Below are 6874 nucleotides of genomic sequence, written 5' to 3' on the forward strand. Positions count from 1 at the left end.
ATACCGAAAGCGGAATTTTATGTCAGAGTTTACAATCATTTTACTGAGAATTTTCAGTACCTGTTCAGTTCCGCTATTGTTACATTATGTGTGTGTGTGTGTAAGTAAAAAAAAATTTTTTTTAATTTTTCAAAAATTTTTATATTAATATTGATATTAATTTTCCTATTTTGTGTATACAAGGTGTTTCCAAATAAGTGCGAAAAATATTAGGAGATGATTCTTTGACGAAAATTAAGGCGGGTTTTTATATAAACATACAAACACTCCTATATTCCTTCCTGAGAAGTTACACTCCTCTCCTGAGGGGAAGGTTAAATTAAAAATTAAATTCTTATTTTTTTTTTCAAATTTTGGACAAGTTAGAAAAATGAAATTTGGGAGATATTTTCCACTGGTAGGAAGGACTCGCTTTTTTATTTTATTCTAAAATTCAACATTTTGTAATTGAAAACCTATGCCATTTAACACGGTGCTATGCATAATACATTATTTTTTTTTCATGAAAACTTTTGATCTTACGAAAAAAATAAAAGAAATAAAAAGGTTTTTAAATAAATCAAGCTTTCTAACGTATATTTTTAGATGATCACATTTTTGTTAAAAAGTTCTAATAAAAAATTGAATAGGGGTTGTTGATTTTATCCTCTTCTGACGATATCGGAAGATTAAAAAAATATTAACAAGTATCTTTTCTTCCAGTGAAAAATGTCCACCAAATTTCATTTTCCTAACTTTTCCAAAATTTGAAAAAAAAAAAAATTTAATTTTTACCTTCCCTTTGGAGGAGTGTGACTCCTCAGAAAAAAATATAGTAGAAGTAGACGTTTATATAAAAGACCCTTCTTAATTTTCTTCAAAGTATCATCTCCTAAAATTTTTATAACATATACTATATAAATATCTTTTGATTTCAAGATAGAATATACTTGCGCGAAAATTTATTTACACATAAGACGCGACATGCAGCGTAATGATTTATTACTGAACTGAAAAAGAAGAAAACGATAAGCGAGATCGATGCTTACGAGCTGTTCGACGAAGCATTTTCCGAACCCCTCGAAAGGGAACGATCGGCCGACGAAACATCCGTTCGTGAAACGGGACATGATCACGTGTGTGCGGAAGCGGCCGATCGGTTTCGGGGTACTTTTTTGCGAAAATAACGGTGTTCCGTCGAGAGAGGAGAGGGAGTGTGAAAAAATGGGAAACATCTGTCGGTCCTCGATGTCTATCGAACGGATCGACTAGTTCTCCGCGCTCCAAAATCGAGTGTTCTCAACGTGCCCAATAATGTGTCATTGACTAAACGCAGACATAATCGCATACAATTGAATTTAGAACAGATATTAAAAAAAAAAAATTAAAATTGAATATTGCATTGCATAGAGGAATGAATGATGCTTAAAATTATATGATTATTATATATATATTTGACAAGATTTGATGTAAGTAATCTTTTTGTTATATTATTCATTGCATTTTTTTCGTTTGAAATTATATGTCACAATTTATGTAATCATACAATATAAAATAAGTTATACATAAGCATGTACACTCACACATACTCAATACATATATATCAGGGAACAAATTATATATAATAAAATATAAATAATAAAATAATAATAAAATAATAAAAAAAAAATTAGATTTGGATGTTGAAGAAAGAACAGTATTGAGATTCTTGATATTTTTTAAATTGAGAATAATTATAAATTAAAATAAAATAGATAAAAACATTTTAACAAGATACATCTATTATGTTTTCGACTATTTTGACTATATACAGGGTGTTTTCAAATAAGTGAAAAATTACAGATGATTTTTTGTCGAAAATTAAGGGAGGGCTTTTATATAAACATATACTTCTATTTTCCTCCCTGAGGAGTTACACTCCTCCAAAGAGGAGGTAAACATTTTTTTTTCAAATTTTGGATGAGTTAAAATGAAATTTGGTGGGCATTTTTTACTGGTAAAAAAGATATTTATTAATATTTTTTAAAATCTTTTCGTTATAAGGGGATGAAATTAACAACCATTATTCAATTTTTTATTAGAATTTTTTAACGGACTGGAAAGCATCTAAAAATATATATTAGAAAGCTTGATTTCTTTAGAAACTTTTTTATTGCTTTTATTTTTTTTTTTTTGCAAAATTAATAGTTTTCAATAAAAAAATAAAATACATTATTATCACAGCACCGTGCTAGGGATATAGATTTCGAGAAGTTGAATTTTGAAATAAAAAAACAAACAAAACAAAATTATAGTAAATGTTGAAAAAAATGGAACAACACAACACAAAATTAAGAAAAAATTTAATTTTCATCTTCTCTTTTGAAGGAGTGTAATTCTTCAGGGAGGGCTATAAAAATATATGTTTGTATGAAAGATCATTCTTCATTTTTGACAATGGAATCATCTTCTAAAATTTTTGCACTTATTATTTAAAAATACCCCTGTATATATTTTCTTTCTATATTCCTCTTTCTTTTCACATAGGAATACAAGTTATATCATGAGGATAAAATTATCTTCCGTCCAACGGATATAATGACGACTTTTATGAGAGTCAGCACGAAAATTGCTGACGACCAGAACGATGCAATTCTGTCGGGCACCGCGGGGCATCGTGTGAAAAAAAAACAGAGGAAAAACTATTAGTTCCGGTTGGAAGGGAGAGTGCGAGAGTTTCGCGGGGGTGGAAGGAAGGTGCTCGTAGATGGCAGGGAGAAACTGGACTTGCCTCACGAGAGAGAGCTCACCCTCCAAGAACTCGCGCTCGCCGCCTTTCACGCTCATTTCATAAATTCTAATTTATCGTCCGCGGAAAATTAGATCCGACTAATCCCCGCGATCGATGCCGGCCTACGTTCACGTATCTTATATAGCGTGTCGATGCGCGTGATGCATTGTGGTCGGCAGCATCTGGAAAAAAATATTCTTGCGGTTCTAATCAATTTGTGGCTTGATTGAAAAAATAGACCATTAAGCGCAGAGATGACAAATAATATTATTAAAAAAAAAAATAATTAATCACACAATTTATAATTATATACATAGATTTATATTTATAGCTTTATAATTAAATATCGGGAGATATATGTATATTACACATTTATTACAATTTAATGATAAAAAATATTTATTATAAACCTTTGACATTTTTGCATTGCAATGACAATTGCAAATATTTTAAATATATTTAAAATTAAATATATTAAATTAAATTATTAATATATTAATAATATATTAATATATTAAATTAAATTAAATATATTTAAAACATAAAATATCTAATTTGATTCAAAAATTACAAGAATTCTTTTTAAGAGTCAAAAAATATCAAAAGAATTTTTCTTAATATCTCCTCTTATAATCGTCTTATTCAAAAGAAAATTATTCTTTCGAATAAGCGCCAGCGTGACGACATTGGTGATAGTTAGCGCGTGTCCTCCGATTAATCGTTCTCCCTTTGACTGTTTTTTTTTTTTTTTTTTTTTTCTTTTCAAACAGTTTTTGTCTCATGCCGCGACAGTCGCCGCTTTTTCTGCGTCGGCCAATTTTCGGGTGTGCAAACACGGCCCATTGTCGTGGCGCACGCGCCCTCGCCGTTCTCCATCTCGCTTCGTCGTCATAGGGGTTACTTGGCTCGGAACGCACCCTTTTTCGCCCCATCGTCCCATCTCGCTCGCACTTCGCGCTTCCTCGCTACCCTTTCCCGTTCACCCTGCGGGATTTAAATATGCAAAACGACTTTTTTTTTCCCTTGCCGTCGGCTTCTTCCCTTGTTTGGTCCGCCGCGCCCACATAATTACCGGGTGGCGGGAAAATAACGGACAAAAAAACCGTGCGCGGAGCGAGCGGAACGCGATGAGCTGAAAAAAAGATTAAAAAAAAAACGAGTGAGAAAAAAGCGATATCACAATTAGACCGGCCGTACCAGAGTAGGCTGCGTAATGTCCCACATAGCGGACAGAAAGGGGTGGCACGATTTAACCGCGCGAGGGGTGCTCACCGAAACTGTAAACTCCGGCATTATGCTCGCCCGCTGAGTAGAGTTTTTTTTTTTTGCAGTTGATCACAAATCGACGCAATTGCGTTCTTGATGTATTCAGAGGTGCGTGAAAAATATACATATATTAGCGTTTGCTTTCTTATAAAATATTTTTAATCATGTATTCTGTTAAATTGATTATGTAAAATAAACATAATAATAAATAGCTAATAATAAACAAATAAAAATAAACAGATAATAATTCAATTCCGATTGTATGCCTTTTGAATAAAATGATTGCCGTGATTTCTTTATAGATAATTGTCAAAGTTTTAATTTTTAATTTAAATTATTAAATGAATAATATAAGAGAATATGTTTGAATTTGAAAAAATTATATTTTATAACAGTCCCAATAATTTTTTTAATGTCACAAAATATTATGCATAACTGCATTAAACAATAATGTACATGACGTTTATCTACCTATTTTTTCTGATTATTATTTTATATCATGATAATGGTTTAATTATATATTTATTGTGCATTATAGAAATTCGCCTTATCACAATTTTAATAGAAATATAGAAGGTGTTTGTGATAAAGAGAGATGGTGTAATATTCGACATATCTGCAGAAATTATGATTCTGTATATGATCATTTTTCGAAATTGTCATCTTCCTTCTCTTCAAATTATCGTTATTAAAAAAAAAAACCGCGATTCATATCGCCGGGACTTTCAAGTGGCCGGCACGAAAAGAGTTCTCCGTGCGAGGAATTAATGTACGAGGTGTGTCGTGCGGATTAATTTCATTATTATTCCCGACCGAGACGACGTCGCATCTCGAAATGGCAAAAAAAAAATAAGAGGAAAAAAACGTCTCGGAAGATTAACGAGCGAGCAGCCCTTATGAACCATCTCGACGCCTTGAAAACCGCGAACGAGAGGGATGAAAGAACAAAAGAGAGAGAGAGAGAGAGAGAAACTGAGCAGGAAAAGGAAGAGAAAAAAAGATGGATTGCGAGAAGGAATTGGATATCGCAATTAAACAGGCCGCCAACCTTACAAATTGGAGGTTGAATTTTTTTAGGACCACCACCAGGCGTTGTTGCAGCCCTTAAAACATTGCGAGCGGAGGGGTGCGGGAGAAGAGCGGATGCTCTCGCGGTACGGAAAAAAAAATCCATAGGGGTTCCTCTGTCCGTCTCTCTCACTCCGCGCAGCATCCAGCATCCCGAAAAAAAGAAAGAGGGTCGCTGGATTGTAGCGTGGCGGTAAGGGATGAGCGGAGGGGAAATCTACAAGGGTGGTGCTGATGGCGGTGGCGGTCGTGCTAAAGGCAAAACAAAAGCTGGGCGACATTCTCGGACGCCTTCGAAAACATGGCCGCTCTCTGGGAGGAATCGCGAGTGTTAATTCGCTGTTTCGCAAACAATTTCAATACTGCGCTCAATAACAAATTCTTTTTAAAAATTATAAATAGGTTGTTTGCATCTTAGTTATATTTTCTGATACAGATACGATGGTGTACAGTTTATAGTAAAAAAAATACTTTATTTGTTCCTGTGATCATATGAGAATATTAGATTATAAAAGAATAATGGAAAATTTAAAATTATTGGATGATATACAGCATATATATATACATATATATATATATATATATATATATATATATACATATATATATATATATAGTAATAAGAAATATATATAATAATAAAAAATATATATATAATAATAAAAAAATTTGATTATTGACAGCTTCAAGAATTGTTTCGATTATCTATGTATTTCCATTTGCCAAACTATTGTAATATTTTAATTAAAAAAAATATATATCTCAAAACAAGATTATGTCTGACATAAATCACATGTTTCTTAAATCTGTATATTATGAAAAATTTTGTAAGTCCTAATCAGAGCTTCAACATTGTCAATGTTAAAAACGCGTTAGCTTAATTATAACGAATTATTCAAATATTGTAGTAAACATAATTCTAAGTAGAATATAAATTATATATATATATATATATATATATATATATATATATATGTATTGTGTGTTGTGTGTGTGTGTAAAATTAATTTAAAAATTCATATAGCTGTTTAGTAGCTCGCAAGAATCAGCAAGAATAAAAATTGTTTTAATCAAACTTTGCTGTGGACCAATAATTAGAAGCTTATATTCGCTATGGGTTGCATTTATAATGGAAAAAAACCCATAGAGATAGCGACCGCGCCTATCATATATTATAATAAATGATCTCCCCCTTCTTGGTCAACTTTCTCATCTCATCTCGCCAGTTCGACCAGCCTCTACCTTCCACTTTCATCCCTCTACCGAGCACCACCCATCGACTCCAACCCACTTTCAATCAATATTTAAAGAATTGCGCCTTAATAACACCGTCGTGGCGTCACGTGAGCGGCTCTTTTAGCTCTAATGTTCCATCTTTTGAAAAAGTCATGATTCTTTTATCTAAAACTTGTTTTCATGAAATATCGACTGACGGTATAACAGTTTATGATATTATTAATCATTAATATGTCGTATCAATTATTGATAAGAACATCTTTATCTTCCTAATAGCTATGTAACCCGCTATAGTGAAAATAAATATCTTCCAAAATATATTTATCAATTTAAATTTTTTAATGTAAAATTGCGCATTTTAAGTTTTAAGATGTAAGCTTTAAAAAAATATAAAGAGTGACTTTCTTATCTTATTCCTTCTCTGACAGTCTATAATTATTTTAATCAGTTTAAGTTTCGAATGTAAAGTGAGATATTTGAATTGCAATGGTGCCTTTTTTAAAAACATTACAATATCAATTATATTGTTAAGATATAAGATATAATAATTTTACA

Source organism: Cataglyphis hispanica, chromosome 26 (assembly GCF_021464435.1).
Source record: "Cataglyphis hispanica isolate Lineage 1 chromosome 26, ULB_Chis1_1.0, whole genome shotgun sequence".
Taxonomy (NCBI): domain Eukaryota; kingdom Metazoa; phylum Arthropoda; class Insecta; order Hymenoptera; family Formicidae; genus Cataglyphis; species Cataglyphis hispanica.